Raw genomic sequence first — 20,075 nt, forward strand, 5'->3', positions numbered from 1 at the left:
TACAGCAATAAATAACCCTCATTGCATTGTTTGCAATACCCGGACATACTCCGAAAAAACAACGTTGTGAATACTGAGTTTTAAAACAGTAAAATTACCTTGCACGTTATTAGTTCTGAATTGGCATGTGATGGCATATGGTTTCCTCAACGTATTAAAAAGCTTCACAGATATGAACCCATAGAAATTGGATTCCATTCGAAACGAATACTATACAATTTTTCAAACAAGGCGCAAACCATCATAAATACAACGTAAATAACAATGTTTTCTAATAATAATTGCCTTGTAAACATCCTTCAATAAAAACAAGATAAGATTTGACGCACACAATCTCCCGTTCTAACTCGTACAATAATTTCACGGTGATACAATGGTTTATACAATATTATTGCAAACACTGTAGCAATATCAGACAGGATACACACACACATATGTTTTTTCAACTTTAGTACGATCAACACTATTAAAAAGAAAAAGGAACCTTACTTGGCACGCTTCCAACAATTAGGGTATAGTCCTTACTTTAATAATCTAGTATACATAGCAGAATGGTCATCAAATCAGTAGTAGGTTTAAAAAAACTAGGTAGGTCATCACATTCTATGGTTTTACTAGCGCCACGCTAATTTAAACACTGAAATTAGTGCTACTATTCACGACGTTCGAAACAAGTCGTTATCAGTTTTCTACTTAAAACAAATCACCAAGAAGACGGCTTTGTCTGCGTCAATTATGACTTTAACATCTTGTTCAGTTATGAATGTCGAATAACTCTATTTCCGCTTCTTAGTTCTTAGTAACGATCATAATCTTTTAGGCTTTACATTCATATCCTCTACTAAACAGTTTATGTAATCTAATTGTTTGTGATAAGAAATTCAAAATCTGCCCGACACACAGTTAGAAATTCCTGTTTAACGCAGATTAGTTTGCTCCAGTAAAATCAGGAAAACCTTCTTTTTTCTTAACACTCAATCATTTCAACATTTTGGTCATAACAACTGGAAATAAGACAAAATGGATTCCCAGTTCACCTTCCTAAGTTTCTGTCCATTCAAATTGCCAACATATAAACACGCAACATGTGACATTCGATTACATAAGTACTACTGTTGGCAGACAGGAAATAGCGTGTAATAACCTCGGGCATGAGAAAGCCAACCCTCGAACTTCAACCTTCAAACTTACATACAAAGCAGATGCAGTTAATGAGTTAAACACATAATCTTAAAAGCGTTCTATAATCTGATTGTTTCTTTTATGGATTGATGGTTTATAGAAAATATCCATATAATACAGGCTACGATATACCCTTTTTAAACGTCGAATCCAGAGAATTTCACAATCTGTCTCAAGTACTTCCTGCGTTCTACATAATAAATGCTTTTATGCTTTCAGACTCTATGTATTGTATTGATGATTCTTGAAAAAACGTTGACGGGAGAGATATCAATTTCATAAATTGAAAAATGATATCTGCACTAATGTTAGTTTGTACGTTGAACCGCGGTTTCCATGTGTTTACAGGGGAAAGATGGCGAAAGATCAAAATCTAGGATTAGGTATCTGGGCGAAGTGCCACGCGAAATGGCTCTTTTTTAAAATGGAATTCATTATTTGTTTTTTTGTGTACAATCATTAACGTTAGTTGAATACAATTTCGATGTCAGTTTACTTGTACTGCAAGGTTTGATCAAAAACAGCTATGCGATACTACAAATCAAACTTAAGTAAACCACCGTCCTACCATATAATTGATCTAGAACAGAAGCAGCCATATGGTCTCTAATCAGCGAACAGCTACAACTTTGATACGAGATCCGGACAACATATGCATTTCACTTTTACGAGATCGAAAACTCGCATGTATTATGGGGAATATTAGTACAAGTCATAGTACTTATGATATGCTCAATTTAAAAGGATTACTTGACAATGTGCTTTCGATGGAAAATAAGAAAAAATAGAAGTCCCTCGTGAATTAACTTTTGTTAATCACTATCAAAAAGTATGAACGTCTAAAGAATTTGTACCAGGTATTGCGTCATAATTGTAAGGAAGACTGTTTAATTAATTAGAGTACATTTACCAATGTAGTAGACACTGAGATCTCCCCTCTTCCCCTCTTCCCCTCTCCCGAAATGCATGTTAACAAATATAATACAATAATTCTTTCAATCACACAATGCACCACACCATGCAAGTTCTTCCTGTGAATTTTTCCCGATATTTTATGCAGAAAAACACGTAACTAACTTAAGCTTCTTAGTTGTATAGCATTTTCTTTTAATTGTTTCAAAATTATATAGTATTTTCTCCTGCAGAAAATAATTCTGCTATCCTAATTTTGAATTATATGATAACATAAAAAAAATCGTTTATGAATAACAGCATTATTTTTTCACTAAATTGAAATTATATATTACGTAGGGTGTACTCATGGAAAAAAGATTGTCCAGGACTGTAGTACATAAAGGCAGGGTTTATGTTGAAATTTACAATCACAATGACTGAAACATAATAACATTAAACACGTCGGCTCGAGCGATTGTTCCCCTACAAGTTTCACGTCAAATTTGTTTGAAATCGACGATAAAAAACTTGACGCGTGATTTCATAGTTATTTCAGTTAATCTGAAACGTTATTGTAGTTGCATGCAACAAATCACACTTACCGATAAATGTGGAAGTTATCGTATCCCAAACGTTCAGTTGAGTCTCGCTTTCTCATAAAATTGTGTTCATAGTAAAAAAGTGTCATCTATTCCAGCACTGACAGACTGTTGTCATATTCGCGTTTTTTTTTGTAAAATAAAATAAACAGTGAAAATAAACGTCAACGTTGCTTGTTGATTGTGCTTAAGTGGACGATTGGCAAGTAAACTGACGTGGTCACGATCGACATTATGGAACAGCTGTCTCATTTAATATTATTATTAGTAAATAAAATAAAATCTTCACATTTTTTGGCCGAGAAAAAACACACACTCAATAAGAGTGGAAATTTCTTCATCACGAATCACCCAAAGCAAAATGATAACTTTCAACTGATCTTAATATCGTGATTGTGTATGTCGTGCCATAGAGTAAACCAAATATGCTAACAATGATCGTATATATTCGTGATGTAACAAAACCATAAAAAAAAATACTGAGAAAATGTACACCCGAAATTGGCATTGACTTCGAGCGACCTTCGAATGGCGGATTAGGAATTCAAGCTAGGCAGCGACTGTATACAACGGAAATCAGATTGAAGATGGACATCGTTTTTGCTATTAAGTTTACTACTCCTTAATTTTTAGTAATTAAATTCGATGATATACATGGCACTTTCTCTCGACATGCGTCACATTTACTGGTAACCGTAGTCATTCTATGATAGAGTGCCTCCTAAACCTTTTTTTACAATGCCGTTATTTGTCGCTTCCTTAACCTGACAACACTGACGTATTTCCACGTAGATTGTCGTCTTGGCTCACACCTCATAATAGAGCAATCAAATATGTGTATCATTTCCAAGTAAATTATAATAATCACCATCGAGGTTGATGCCTTGCAAAAACGTAATCAGCTCCAGACGTCATGCATCTTTAGATTGACAGATGTGTTTTCTTGAATGACTGATACGTATGTCCGCCTACATAACTATGACATATTCGCATTTCCCGTGCCAACAAAAGACTTTTAATTTTGCAAACACAAAACGGATAAACGAACAAAAAAATACAACACAACTTTTACTGTGAATAACCACCTAAGATACACTCAATCCTATACTTATTTAAATATTGGAGTAATGTTGCATAAGGGGGCTTTCTGACACAAACATGTATATATACAATTGTATTACTAGCTAAGCATTGTTTACGTTAATTCAGGAAGTGTGCGAGTAGACAACATGATGATGTGCAATTATTTAAACGACAAAATGGTTTACGTTTCTATTGTGTCCTTTGGAAAATCTTTTAAATACATTTCAAAATTACGCAACGGTTACTAGTACCGAAACTTCGGCAACTGTATGCGAGAATAACAAATACACAAAAAATCGACGTGCTCAACTTACTGATACGAACAGGCAGGGAAATGATCCCCCGATTATGAATCAGATTTAGTAAACGAGTTATGCATTGAAGTTATTGACAAAAAAATGAGCACGCGCTTGATAGTGTATCACTGGAGATCATGATTAATTGGAGATCTTCTCCTTATTTTATTGTACAAATTCACTTTACTGTTTGGGTCATATTACGCTGTTTGACCCTATATTCTCAGATCTAGGTCTCATATCACTGCGGTGATCCGAAGAGTTAATACTGCATTTTTAGTTTAAAAAATAATGATCGATACTTGTCATGATGCATGACTAATGGTCACATATTATTCCATGTAAGTGCTCAATTTATTTGACAATCGATCTCAAATCCAATCAGCAAATACGTTGATTGAATATATATTTTTTTATCTTAACGCCGCATACGTCGCATTGAGCACAGTATCCTTGAGAATTCAAGAAACGCTGTTAACTCCTGTTCCCCCGTAGTATAACAACCAACGAACGTAATTAGTTAATTATATTAACTATTAGTGATGATGACCGGTAGAGGTTGGAGTAGAATCGTGTATTTTCGCTTCAAGTTTTTTTTTAACATTTGCATTTATTTTTAAATAAAATAATTACAACATTAAATATATTCATAAAACCCATAGTTTACATAACACACTATATGATTTCTTACTTGATCAAAGATATCAACTCCCGTGAGACATGCTGTTCTAGATCACGCGTTTCAAACGCTTATGTCCCCTTATTTTCACGTGTGGTGTGATTAAGGACATAACGAAAATTCCTAAGTTATATGTTTTATATTTCATAAATATTAGTAATAAATAACTCAAACTTAAACAAATAATGTTGCATGTGGGAAAATTGTATTACAATACACATTGGTGACAATAGTATATCTGTCAAATTAAAGGCCCATATAAGGTTTATAATGAACTTTCGACATTATGTTTAATATGTTGCCTATGTGCGGATACTTTACCCGTTAAAAGTAAAACACCGCGAATATATCAACAAGGATTATTGAAGGGATCCCTTGACATCAGAATAATCTGACAAGACAAATCTTGTGAATTCCATGAGTTATTAGTACTACCCAGAGTCTTCTGTGGCGCCATCAAATATCTACGAACTCTAGTACATCGAGAGCATTCATAGAGCATGTTGCAGTCTTGATAACATTATGTGAAATTGTTACTATTCCGACTATTACATATTCCACATAATAGAATGGGGATCATTTTGATTAGTGACAATGAAGAATATGAACAGAGCAGTTTTAATACATATATAATAGCCGTTCGTCTTGAGACGCGCGAAAAAAAGCAAATCTGTAAAATTAATTAAATTGAAAAACCACACAAAAACGCCACACATTTACATTTCACCATTGTTAATAAATACTCTTTGGTTTTTTTTCAAAGATCCAGGGAAAATATTGCAACGGTCCGCTCGAAGACTTGATGTTAATATTTACAATCACAAATCATTATGATGAGTAAGAACAATCACTGATTGAGTGACATTGTAACATTCTGCTATATGTACATACGCCAACTAATATGATATTTAGACATCATGACAAAGATGTAATGCCAGTCTCAACATGCTTGCATACATAATTAAAATGAACTTGGCATGAACCGTACCGTTACAGGACGCAGGTGGTAAACCGATTAATCGCATTTAATAAACTCATGTTGGATGTATATTTCCTTGATACACACGTTTAGATATTTTGTCGGATAAATCGGTTAGGACGCATACATCCTTTCATCCTTACCCTTCTTTCACACGACTGGATCAATTTTTGTCAACAACAAAATAAAAATAACACTGAACACTTGAGGGCGCACTATAAATCCGCTGTGAAGCAAATGGTTTGTTGTATTCAACTCATAATATATATATATATACATATAGGATATCTTATGAGTAATTACTATAGAAATTAAAATAATTTGATATTGTAGGTAACGAATTTGAGATCTTGTTTGTCATATATATCCGTTCAGCGCGTATTCAAGACATGCCATAGCGTCATGGCTAATTTGCATAAAATTTCGCCGCTCGTGAACACCGACAATGATAATTTAAAAATATAGGTATTTTTAAGGACATCACTATGTGTACAATTCAGGGATATATAATAACTAAATTTAAAGTCAATTTAAGATGTGACCTATGAATTTTGTCACCACCCAATCAAGCTTAAACCCTTTATGTCAGCAAAATTTGTATAAACACAATCCAAGCTCAGCGAGAGTTAAGTCCATCAAATATTTGATATTAGTTCGTATATACAAACTGCAATCATGTCTTAATCATAGACCGGCGTCTGTATTTACTAGGTACAACACGGATGCTAGTAAATCCTGTCTTCATGAGAAATATGTTGTAGTACCTGCCGATAAGACATCTAATAACGTTTATGTCATCATTCACTATACCAACCATGGGTAGTGACAATGATTTCCATAGCATGTACTGGATTTCTAATCTAATCATATAATTTCAAAAATAGATATATTGACGATGTTATTTGCATAATTAACAATTCAAACTTAATGATGCTATCCTCCAGAATCGAAAGTTCAAGAAATAACTGTTATTGCTGCCTCATATTTTGTATATTTACTTTGAACGTGACACTGTTTTTTCACCACACCAAAAACAGGATTTTATTTTTGACATTATACACTTTCGAAACCTTGGCAGTAAATTATAGAGCTCTCCGTCCATCTCTCCATGGTGTGTACATGCCATAGCTGGTCGGTTGAAGTCGAGAATGTGGCTGACATCGAACTTATTCCTCAACGTCATCACATTCTGAACACTTGTGTATTACATCAAGGCTTCATTACTATACACATCTGATTCTATCTCACTGATGTTCAAATATAATGAGGAAGAGATACTATAAACTGTCATTGGCTGATTCATATCTTTACAAGGTTATGTATTTTATATGATTGGTTGATTCAATTCCAACTAATTAACAAGCGGTTTTGAGATGTATAATGCAGAGGAAGTGACGGGTGCCGTAGCGGGAGGATGTGCTCACTCTTGGTTGGTTTCCAAGAGGTCTATGTATCTTTATCTGAATTGACTGTGTTGAATTTGTCTTCTATGTTTTTTTCAAGAATTGTAAATTTTCCTTTTCTTTTGATTTTGATGTTGTAGGTGTTTGCTTATTTGACGTATTTTATTTTTTAGATCAGTGTCATTATCATCAATAGCCTAATATTCTAAACTGTTGTACACTAAGCCAGGTACCCTGAGGAAATCATCAGCCCTATCAAATAGACCTCAAGCATGTATATAATGTTCAATGTCGGCGGCACGTATCATTAAACAGGAAAGAAATCCGATCCGTTCGTTTGCATTATACGACGACGGGGGATAAAACCTTGGCGTCCATACTCAGCTTTACTCTCGCTAAATAACCCGTTATTGAATTGTCACAATCTATGCATGGCAAAGTAGATTGTATTATTATACGTTATATATATTCCCAAGAACATACTTTATTATAACGCGTACCTATAAAAGATGCAGACATATGCGTGTTCACGTTGCGATCGTAGATTAACTGCAGATGGCCATTGTACTTTCATGAATTAGTTTTCGCGTATCTGTTGACCGATTTAAGCGCGCCTCAGTGGACAAGTATTTGCAACACAGTGTTTTGAGTTTTGTGAAGTTTTATGGTGTTTTAATGAGTTTATGAGTACGGAATGTGATGGGAGGAATGATGCCACACGTGTTTTTTAAGAGTTTTGAGATTTGTCGATGTACAGATCTAGAGATATCGACGTTTTAAGAGTTGTTGTTGTTTACGTGTTGTTCCGGAATACTTCTGACGCTTTTTGATTTGAGAGCACTTTGTAACGTTTTTTAATGTCTGTTTGGAATTGAGGTGGTGCGCCTATATACGTATTGTTTGATAACGCAAGCTTTTGTTCATGATAACAGGATTATATGTAACTCAGTAGTGTATATCGTTTTAGCCTTTTTCCGTCTTTTTGCCAGAGGAGTAATGTGTTATGAAAGCGACATTGTCTTTGCATTTCGTTTCCACGCCGTATGACTTGTGTTTAGATTAACAACTTTTGAGTTCAGTTTAAGTTTATAAGCGTATTTGACAAGAGTTTGATTAATAGCTTGTTTATTCATTGATTAGTTACCGCTTTGCAATGCTTTAACCAAAACCCGCATCCCTGGTAATCACGTGATCGTGCTGTCGACGGCCGCGATTGGCTGATCGCTTGGTTACACCGCCACGCCTTAGTTTTTTTGACCTTTTGATATAGAGTTTGTAACCTTAGTAACGGAGAAAGTGCAGCGACGGGTTACCTCAGCGAACCGTTTTGAGAAAAGTGAGTCGATTGGTAGCCTTTCCCTTGTTTTTTGATTTATAACCATGATATTTGAGACTTTATAACCATTGTATTTAGACTTTATAATCATTGTACTTAATTAGTGTGTTTTACTCTTTTTGATTTATACCCTTTCTTAGTATTGTATTTAACCCGTATGACGATGAGTAGAAGACGGTATCTTTGATTTGTGAACGTGCAATGCCGGGAGGCATAATCTCAGTTTGGGTGAAGGGATGTGTCATGAATTAGTTTTCGCGTATCTGCTGACCAACTTAATTAGCTGATTATTAGCGAATTGCTGTGTTATGTCCGTCATCGTTTAGGCCTATTTGAAGTTTTGGACAGAACTTGGCTCAGTGATTTGGAACTAATTACGAGATAACCGTCGCTATTCTGACTACTCTTTCTGACAGTTGGTATCCGTAGTTATTAATGTAGTGAACGATTAATCAAAAGATATGACGTATTCAGTACTTAGTGTGATTGGCTTTATGATTGAAAGTTACGCCCTAGAGTCTTTTTACTGCTTTGTAATTGGTTAGAGTTTTGAAAATGAATAAAGAGAGTTTTGAGTTGGTCTTGGCGAGTACTCCACGATAGACGCAGTCTAGGTCCAGCCTAAGAGAGTCCTAGTCCAGTCCTGGAGAGACTTGACGCAGTCTAAAAGAGTGGCACAGTTGAAGGCGTGGCCTGTTCAACATTTGTCAACAACCAATCACAAGACTAGTTACGAACCACATCGAGGTCACGACTCGGTTAGCCTTGCTCAACTGGTTCGTAACCATTCTTGTGATTGGTTGTTGCCAAATGCTACAGGCCACGCCTCCAAACTTTACCGTGCGTTCGGGCAAACCGTTAGGAATTCCTAAATGGAGTCAATTTGTGTAGTTTTCTTGATTTATTCTGCAAATATCGGTAAAATGTAGGCAAGGCTTTGGCAAAATTTGAAGGAGCAACTAATATTCTTCAACCTGGTATTTTTTTTAGATTTTATTTTTCATTCTTTTCGTCTGTTTTTTCGAGTTTAAAAAATGTGAGCTGGCTGGAGCCTTCATCCCTTGTCTAATTCTTACACTAGATACCAGCCGATACCCCCACCCCCCACCCCCCGCTCATAGAGACTGCGTACTACAGTTGATTATAGTTACTGGGCTCCCTGTGTGCTAACCGAAAACGCTGTAATTTAGCTGTGTGACTTATAAATAGGTGTGGTACGTTCGCGAGAAAGTAATTTCAGTCACTTCCACGGCACTCTGACATTTTTATCTGTAGAGTGATCAAATAACTTGCGTTTGAGAATTTCTCAATTCATTTTAAAAACGTTATTCTCGACAATTTGAGTGATTCACACTGCTGGAACACGGTTACTAAAAAGAGTATCCGTGGCTGAAAATAACATTTAATGAGTGTATTTCGTTGTTTTTTCAGCAAACAATATGTGTATGTTATTGAGTAATATGAAACCTGTTATAATAGATAAAATAAAATATTGCATACTTCAAATATAAGTGTTGTTATTTTGTGGGAGAGCGGGTGTGAGTGATGTATGGTCATGACCACCATCCCTTTGGCAGGCAACAAATCGTGATATTACCCTCACAAGCATGTATTATTATTTAATATCAAATTCATGAGCCTACAATATCAGATTCATCATGTAGTAATTTTTATTTGGCGAGGACAAAATGTACTTGAAATATTATATTATTACTCGAGTTTAAAAAATCTGATATTGTAATGAAATATTCACTATTTATCTTTATCTATCCTGTCAATACGTGCACGAATGCGCACTTTTGCTTCAAAAAACGAATTGTGATGTTGCAAGTAAAACATATACACGTGATAACTGGTGTTAAGAATCCAAAATTTAAAACAGTCTTTTTTACAGCTACAGTAAAAACGTTGTGTCAGGTAGGCAATACAGCTTGTTTGTACCCAGTAATGTTGAAGAATTAAAAATATGTGCAGCGGTACGTTTGGAAGATAGGAATACATCGACCAATGATTAGCACGTCGGGGTCGACGACACAAATTGCATGCGAAAACAAAATTCATAATTTCCATAATGACTATAATTTCTCAACGAGAACGAATCATAGTGTGGTTATCATTCAAACGATTGTCACAAATGTAGGCAAACACGGAATATTGTTGATTCTGATAAAATCTTGTGCGTGCGTTGTCCCAAAACACTGTTCAGCTATCATCTCATACCTAGACAGCACTACGTTTGTTCATACGTGAAAAGTAATTTCGCATATTACGTTATTTTTAAAGCAAGTGCAAACATTCAAAATATTGCAAATCTGTGATGTTTTGTTTTTAATTAACAATACACTGTTTGTGTATACCAATAAAGGAGTCGTCGTATCATTCTAAAAGAGCTTTATTTCTTTCATTTTTTTTCTTTATTCGTTTTATCAATGTCGCCCTCACAGAGCTGCGTCTATTATAGAATGGTCAGAAGTATATACGTTGCCTTTATTATATGATCATTGTCGCATTGGACCAGCAAAAGCTGATAGCGCATTGTTGTCACGTTCATGATGATTCAATTATAGTTCAGCTATTTGAAATGGGGTGAATTGCTGCATGGTTGTTGGGGGATTAGATGGAATCTCCTGTTAAAATGGTGTGACCTAACTCATAATTCAATATGACGCCCTTGTCAGTTGAACTCTCATCAACATGTGTTCTGCGTATTTCCTGAGATTTAAAGTCATTGGACATTATACCAGAAACTAATGATGTGTAATGGAAACATTCGCTTTTGTATTAAACTTTATGTAAGCAGATTATATTAATATGAAAACATATTAATAATACTATGAAGCATGTATGCGGGATATTGATGAACTCACGCGGCGTTGAATTTAACTAGGGTGGTACATTCCTTCGCTGTAATAACCCACATAAAGACAACCTTACATTAAAAACAAGATGAAGTAAGAAATATGACATGTCTGTCTGGTGACTATATTGGTGGATTAAACAAAAACTGTATTTGATTGCAATCACGTCACAATATAAATATATATCACAATCTGAAAAAGGTCATTCAAAGGCACCGGATATCAGGATATTTATCCAGACTGGAAAAAGTATGCATGCGATAAGTGCATAATTCAGTTATATTTTCTCTGTAATATAAAAACAATGACGGAATCCATTGATGTACACTAATGAAAAACTATGGGAAAATATCGTAGACGTGCTTCGTAAAAAAATATAACTCGACGAAGTCAGGATAATGTTGTCATTTTGTGCAAAACAAACCAGTTTTTGAAAAATCTTACAATTGCGGAACACAAGTTAAAGTACTTTTCCAATAATAAAGAATGTTTCGAGTTTCTTCCATGCCTCTACATTCAACGTATAGCATCGATGGACAGTAAAAAAATCACATCTGTATATTGATTGATTGATTGACTGTTTGTTTGTTTTTTTTGTTTGTTTGTTTGTTTGTTTGTTTGTTTGTTTGTTTGTTTGTTCATTGTTTGATTCATGTGTGGGTCATGCCATTCTGTAAAATTAGTGGCGTTCTGCATCGAAACCGGCCAGTGGCTGCTTTCCATTGTCATAATGTGTTCTGTGTATACGTGACTTTTGACTATATTTGATTTGATAAAACGTTAAATTTATCATCTGTGATATACGTTAGAAAGACCTCGAAAATTGAGTATTGTTGCCAAACTACATTTATCTGGAATAAAGTGTGTGTATTCGAAATGACCAAATTCCTCTGCTTTCACACAACCAAGGAAACACATTACACAATTAAATACAGTGCTATTAACGTTTACCGACATATATGTAGAAAAACATATTATCCATTGGCATTGACAGGAGTGCTGGAGGAGTGGCACCCATGGCAGAGTTATTAGCGACGATATATTTAGTAAATCAGAGGGGGAATTTAAAATTGTAAAAGAAAGACACGAATATTGCGATTTATAACATTAAAAACATATCTCGAATATATGAATATATGCACTTTCATTTGAAGATCTGTCGTACCTGAATCGGTATTACAACTATAAAAACTATGGTACACATATGTATAGTTTGCAAATTCAAGTTCTAATATACGTATATATATATATATACAGAATAATGGAATAATAGTTTTATATTATCATGTGTCTCCTATATGTGCAAATCACAAACGAATAGTAATGTGTTGATGTATGCCTATCCGTCTAACTGCCAGTATGTGTATCAGTGTCAAATCTTGCTCCATTGATATTTCAAGAACAGTTCGATGAGTCATCACCATGTGATTAGCTAGTGCAACTTTAGAGAGCCGGTTATATGTCAGAATCTTACAAATGTATAACATCACATGCTTGCGCTGGTAACGTAGTTGAATAAAGTTGGCTTCGGCCACCAGTCTGCTGACAGACGACATTAAACTGATCATATAGAGTTTTGTGCAGTTATTGGAATGAACGAGCTTTATCCCCAAGAAATAGTACATGATAAAGAGACAAAAACGAATCTGATCTCAAGATACAGTAACGTCAAGGTCACACTGGGTACACCGAGGTCAAGTTTGTAAGTCAAAGATTAGCGGTTTATATATTGTGTAACTGACTGATAGTAACTAACAGAAAGGGGTCTATTGATTCTTTAATTTTGTATGATTTCAAATATCCCAACAAGCGACTACCAAAATAAAAAAAAAACAAATAATCATTAAAATTAAATAAAGTAAACGAATATGAATAATTTAATACATATTTGAAAAAAATAAAAGTCCAAACTGGGATGTTATTTTAATGATATTACTAAAACCACTGACATGCGGCAATACTACTAAACAGTAAATATAGAAATTACCGGTCAATCTATCAATAGTAATACGTGACAAAAAGAGTCGCTTATTTTTGTGAAACGTACAATCTCAAATCAGTTACTATATCGACATCTCGAGATCTCGACTTATTATCTCGTGATCTCGACTTATTATTTTAAGATGTCGACTTATGATATCGAGATCTCGGAATGTGTGGTAGTGACTTCAGAAACCAACAGAACACGAATATTGACTGTGTCATTATAACACCCACTTAAAACGCCCTCTACAGATAAACTTGATTAATCCTATCCTCGGGGGCGGATCGGAGCTACGTCACGAGACGTTCCACGTTATTAAGACGCGCACCGCTGTATCACGTATTTCTATGGGCTCTGCGCAAGCTGATTGGAACGCCGGTTAAAAAGCCAGTGAAAATTCGAGAAAACAGCACAAACTCAACTTCGAAGTAATCTTGAGCAACCGAATGTATGTATGATGCACATATAGGGGGTAATCGTGTTACACTTGTTTAAAGGGAGTGACGACAACCATCCCGAAATACAGTTTTCTGAAAGTTTTCGGTCTTTGTTTACGCCGCGACGGTTGCCAGGCGGTGAAAATGCCCGGATGTCAGCGCTCTCTCATTGGTAAAAAGAAATGGAAATGATGAATACAAAATTTACATTTTTTTAGCAAACATGTTTCCTGATAACAAATGACACCGTAGCTATTGCCGGTGATAATTATATATATATATATATTTACGATTATAGCTTCACTACATATCCGTGAATGTGCATATCTGTTATACCACTTAAATACGCATGTCAATACTAATGTAAATTGTTAGTGCGTTTTAAAATTACTAAATATCGAAATGCTCGGCAAAGGATTTGGGTAATTTCTTGTTACCCAAGGTAATGTCGATGTATACTAAATTTCGTTAAAATTGTTACGTAACATGAGTGTTAAACTAGTCGTCTCAAATAAAAACGCAGTGACAAGGGTGTAATTGAAGTACCATATCTACACGGAACTCCATATTTGTGGTAAATCAATGGTAGCTTGGTTGCCATGGCAGAGAGTCTAAAACTCGACTAATATATCTTCAACATTTGTTTTGATAATGAAACTTGTTATGTATACAGAATAAATAAAAATATATCTCATTTATGACTATTTATCATGTGATATATATAATGCTTACGTCGAGGCTCAATTGCTCATTGCAAATAATACATTTGTAGTCTAGTTGCTTTTGAGCACAATATAATGTTTTACGAATTGACACTAATTATTGTTATTATCCGTTCTACCGAGCGTTATCATTTGCGTATCTTTAAATACAGATGACGCATTCGAAATGTATTTTTGATAGTGAAAAACCTCGATATTGACATATTGATTGTAACAGCTGATAAAGGTCACATTACTACAAATATATGACAGCAAACTAAACATGTTAGCACGACCTTGAAAGATTTATTGTAACGTAATAAGTTGTACACGAGCCATCCCCGATCTATGTCAATACGCAATGCATTACTACGAAATAAAGTATTGATACAATTATAAACGCACTGATAATATCAATAAACGTTGAATTTATTGACATTTTAAATCTAGCTAGATAATGTGGTCTGATGTTCATAATCACATAAGTGTTTTTGGAAGCACTGCAAGATATATGTATATATCAACACCTGTCAAGGCTGCTCAGGGACATGAAATGCATTTGTAAACTTGCGCTCATAATCAAAGACAGGTGAACAATCGACGACAACGTTCGTATATTAATAACTATTTACACAAGGGACCTAATTTTGAACGTGTATCCCTGACTCGAGAGAGCTTATTGATCTAAATGCAATTTTCAATTTAATTTATATTACTATGCTAACAGAAGGCACTGGCATATGACATATTATGTTGTATTTCATGATCATGACGCGGATTAAGTTTTAATCATGCATTTTCAAAAAAACATCTGATGTTTTATCGTGGGTGTTATTGTTACCATATCAACTGGTGAAAACTATATAGGTCTTCAAGCTTTTGCTTTTTTTTAAATGAACTATTTGTAATAATGAATGCTACGACTGCAGCGTAGGTCAATTGCGCAGCATTAGTAATATTGCAACTCAGAAGTCACAGTTAAAATATATAACTTATTTGCGGTACCTGTAGTGAAATCTGTATACTGAAATATTTGTTGTAATAGTTTTTCATTTTTGTTTTTACTTCAAATGAAGAAAAATATTTTTTGAATCTGAAATCAATCGTTTGAATGGCAATTTCAGTCAGATATAGTACTAGCATAACAACGCATTTTGACATACTAATATTACATGTGGGAGTAGTTTTGCCAATTTACAAAATGGAAATCGTCAACTAACTAATTTGTGTCGAGTTATCCATTTTTGCCTGTAGAGCAGAGTTTTTGTCATAAAAACTACCGTAAACGCAACTTAATTTGAGAAAGGTCGGACAGATCATTATCTTTCATACATCATATCGTGTTTCTCTGCATGGCCAAGACGGATGATCGGGCACAAAATGCAAAACCTGTCATGATATCATTTCTTTTTTTTGTCAAGTGTCGCACAATCCAAGCAGAATGAACGACCTGAACGGAAAATGGGACGATAAGATATCAGCATCCCAGTCAAAATGAATTAAAATGTCAAGTATAAAGATCTGTGTGACTAGGATTTCATGCAAATTAGAAGGAAGGAAATCCAGACATGTCAACGTACATGGATCAGACATGTTGCCATTTATCTAATTGTCTACAGGCCATGTATAGTGTTATCATTTACATGCACTACTCTCCATGTTATCTGCAGCGGATGCGACTTGAATACATCACATGTTGTTCTGTTCCGGGCTTATTTCCCGGTAGCGTTAACAGCGCCCTGATAAGAGGCAATATTACATAATGAATTAAACTCGTTTTATATATACGACATTGAGACTCATACAATGTGAGTAGAACATATGTGCAGGACAATCGATCTCGAATAGGAACCGATTATTATACAATACACAAATAGCCACTGTGATAATATAATCCTCTCAACCTCACGAGATGCTGTCTTTTTATTCCAATTATTTTATAGCACGCAATGCGTTAAAAGATGATACTATTTTACAGCGCGTTTAGCTGAATGCACATGCAGATCGAGGCAAAATGAACACAGGTATGTTTACAAATTGCATTATTCCAAAATTAATAAATAAATAAATAAATTAGGGAGCAGGACTAAATATTAGACAAATTATTTTCCACGAATATTTCTTTTCCTTGCTAATAACATTTCAACTTTCAATAATGAGTGGAAATAACTGATATGCATGAATGAAAGATAGAACTATGATTTTACAAAAACAGTATATGGTAATTAGAAGTTGTTTTTAGAGTTTATAGTACGCATTACAATATATGTGTTATTTGCTCACGAACATATTTGTTTTTATTTAAAAGTTCTGTTCTGTATGCTTTACCAATATTTGTGTACATTTCTAATTACAATTGATGCTTTTAAAATATATGGATTGTTTTATTCCGTGCGTACGCCACGGATTGTTCTCTCCCATGTTTATTCGTTGTTTATTTTAATAAATATTCTTCTCATGTGTGGCAAAACATTCTAATGCACAGTTCCACTCAGATTCTTTGCATGTATTCAGCAGAGCTTATATAAAATGTAATGGTATTATAGACTTTGGTCCAGATCGCTGTAAAAGTATCTATCACATGTTGTTGTGCAATATCAGCTGATTGTGACATATTACTAGACTGGCGCAGACTTGTTTTTGTAGTTTAAATAAAATAAACAATTTCGCGAAATGGAGGTGTTAGCGAGAAAATCCTCTGTAACTGCAAAATTTCACGCTAACACCTCCATTTCACGAATTTTCTTATTTTACTTATAAACATATTACTTCTACTCTGTACATACCGCTGCTATCATAACAAGACACGTTCCTACGACTATAGTCCTTTCAGAGTTGTAAGAGATTATATATTCAAAGAACAAACGCACAGAGACAATGGATTTTATTTTGCTTAATTGTTTCCAGTTCCTTCTGGTCTTTTAAAAGTGTCATCTAACTTTGGTGTGTGGTTGGTTAAGCAACGTATACCACGTGACAGTATCCCTGCCTTAGATTGACTCGTCTATGTAAATATATACAAAATTGCACGTGCTGATTTGTACATTCCACACTATACATAGGTTGTTACCACTAAACTCGTTGTAAAGTGATATACACGTGCACTGAATGACGACAAACAGACAACAACATGAACATTATATAGGAGCTCAGTTTCCAATGATACTCCAATATCACAAAAAATAATAACAAATGATATTGTATTCACTGACAAATTATTTGAATTACTTTAATATGAGTGGCATAATATGATTATACTAAGTTCACTACATGATTGCCGTACAATTTGAGGTGGATGGAAGTAATTCCCATATGAATAACACCACAGTACACAGTACTCGATTTTCGTTTGCCACGCTTCCACGCTGATTAAAGCTTTTCCACGAGTAGATCATGCCTCGGGAAAGAGAACTCAACGAGCGCTCATTAACTTTATGGAAAATCTTCGGAGACATCCCGCATTGTGCACCTGTCAGTTCGTAAAACAAAACATGATTAGAGCAGGCATCACTTGACTATCATGGGAACGCCGTTATTTACTGTGAACAAAATAATACACAGAATAACACACAGAGTAATATCTAGTAATATCGTAAAAGTTGTGTATAGGTTTAACCTACTTAAAATCTAGAAATTGTTATCACTTGTGTTCAGACTTGGCGATGTATCATACAAACAGGCGACCTGATCTCAGTTAATACTATCTTAAAACATGTTTTTGTTCCTCATAATGTATTTATCTGCAACATTCAATCATCTTAATGCATCATATGCGGTTTTCCAATCATCGTAAATGATATTCGGAAGTAATCAGTCTACTGAAGAATGCGATGCAATTTCATCATACTGTAATCGACTTTTGATTCTCGTTATCAATATGGGTAACGTTGATTATAGGGAAGTAGTCGTCGGGCCGCGTTCTGTTGGATACGTGACTCATGGCGACGTACACAGCGCGTGTAAAATACATTGCTTGTTTACATGAAATTTGAACACGCGCCGCGCGACGACCACTGCCCAGTAAACTCCATTTTAAAACTAATATAGTGTTGATAAGATTGATTCATGTAATCTTGGGTAAATTGATCTATGATTTGTCTGCACAGGATTTACTAATATCCGGATTAAATGTATTCCCATACATTTGTTATGTTTCTCTTGCATGGATATGAATCCAGATTTTAGCCATTAAGACACACGGGACAATCATAGCTACATATGTAGAGTCCATGCACTCGCGTTGGCATAAATAATAGTGACGTTGTTAATTATTGTTTTCACTAGAGGAAGCCGCGTGGGATGATAGAGCAGGCGATGAAAACAGGTAAGTGGAAAGTGTGATTGTCTTAATTATAGTGGAGGCGGTGTCAAAGTTCAATTCATGTTTAATATTTTCTTTTGTGATTCACTGACATATATATATCTGACAAATCATTCAGTTGTTTCAAGCACAATAGCAGGATAAGTTGCTTTTAAATTTACTTTTGCTATGTCTGCATTATACCTCTTCAGTTATAGTAGATAGTAATATTGTTTTTACGTTGTTTTACATCCTTTTCGGGGAAATGAATAAACACATAAAGAAAGTGTTGGGCAGTGCATCCATAATGTCAGACAGGAAGCCGAATGGGTAAAATAGTGAATCTTTAGTGGATATTTCTTGATAACAAACACACAAGGGATTTTATACTGCAGGATCTCGGTGACCGTGTGATATTTATTTAATGACTGTAGTAATTTTGATATATTGCCAAGGAGCAAAATATAAAATACTTCAGCAGTTATTCATTTTACGGCTCCATTTACACAATTTACCAACATTTCTCGATAAACAATGAAAAAAAAGTACAGTGAGAATGGAAAGGAGATGTCTATTATGTTATAAATATCTATATGGCATTTAAGCTGCATCCACAATTAGAGAGATATTAGCCATGGTGTTTTCGATATTATTTAACATAAATTCAGACACAAAGTATTCTACAAACGTTTTAGTAATTTTAATGTGGCCTGGGTAGAATGCACGAGTATTCCGGCAGTTACCGTTCATCAACAAGTACATTGATAAAAGTCAGTTGCGCGCAGCGATAAGGAAGTTAACTGAAATAATTTAAATATGGCAACTAGTAAATACGGACTGTTTAGAACATTGAAAGTAAGCAAAATTCTCTGAGAAAAAGAATAGTGTAGCTGGATATATTATCTTCAATCATTGAATAACTGCAAAATATTTTATTCATGTCACACTTTTTGTTGTGCATGGGTGAATCCGGAAAAGAACCAACCACTTAAAATCCCAGTCATGGAAGCAGCTTGGCAACAATGGATTATTAATACTTCAGCATTTCCACTTCATCATTAGCTCCTAGAAGATTATAACTTGATACATCTTTGACATCCGAGTATTTTTGATTTATTTTCTGCATTTTCTTATTTCAATTGGCGTTTAGATGTTCAGTCGTCTCAGCGAGGAACATATTTGCAGGGATTGAATTGATGTCATGACAACACATTCATACAATTACGTACGAATACAAACTTTCATCAACGTGTTTTTGTATGCCAAATCTATTTTGCTGAACGTATTAAAAAACAAAATAACATTATCGTCCTTGCATTAAATGCATCTTTACGTACAATTTGC

This window comes from Saccoglossus kowalevskii, chromosome 2 (assembly GCF_978046115.1).
Source record: "Saccoglossus kowalevskii chromosome 2, keSacKowa6.1, whole genome shotgun sequence".
Taxonomy (NCBI): Eukaryota; Metazoa; Hemichordata; class Enteropneusta; family Harrimaniidae; genus Saccoglossus; species Saccoglossus kowalevskii.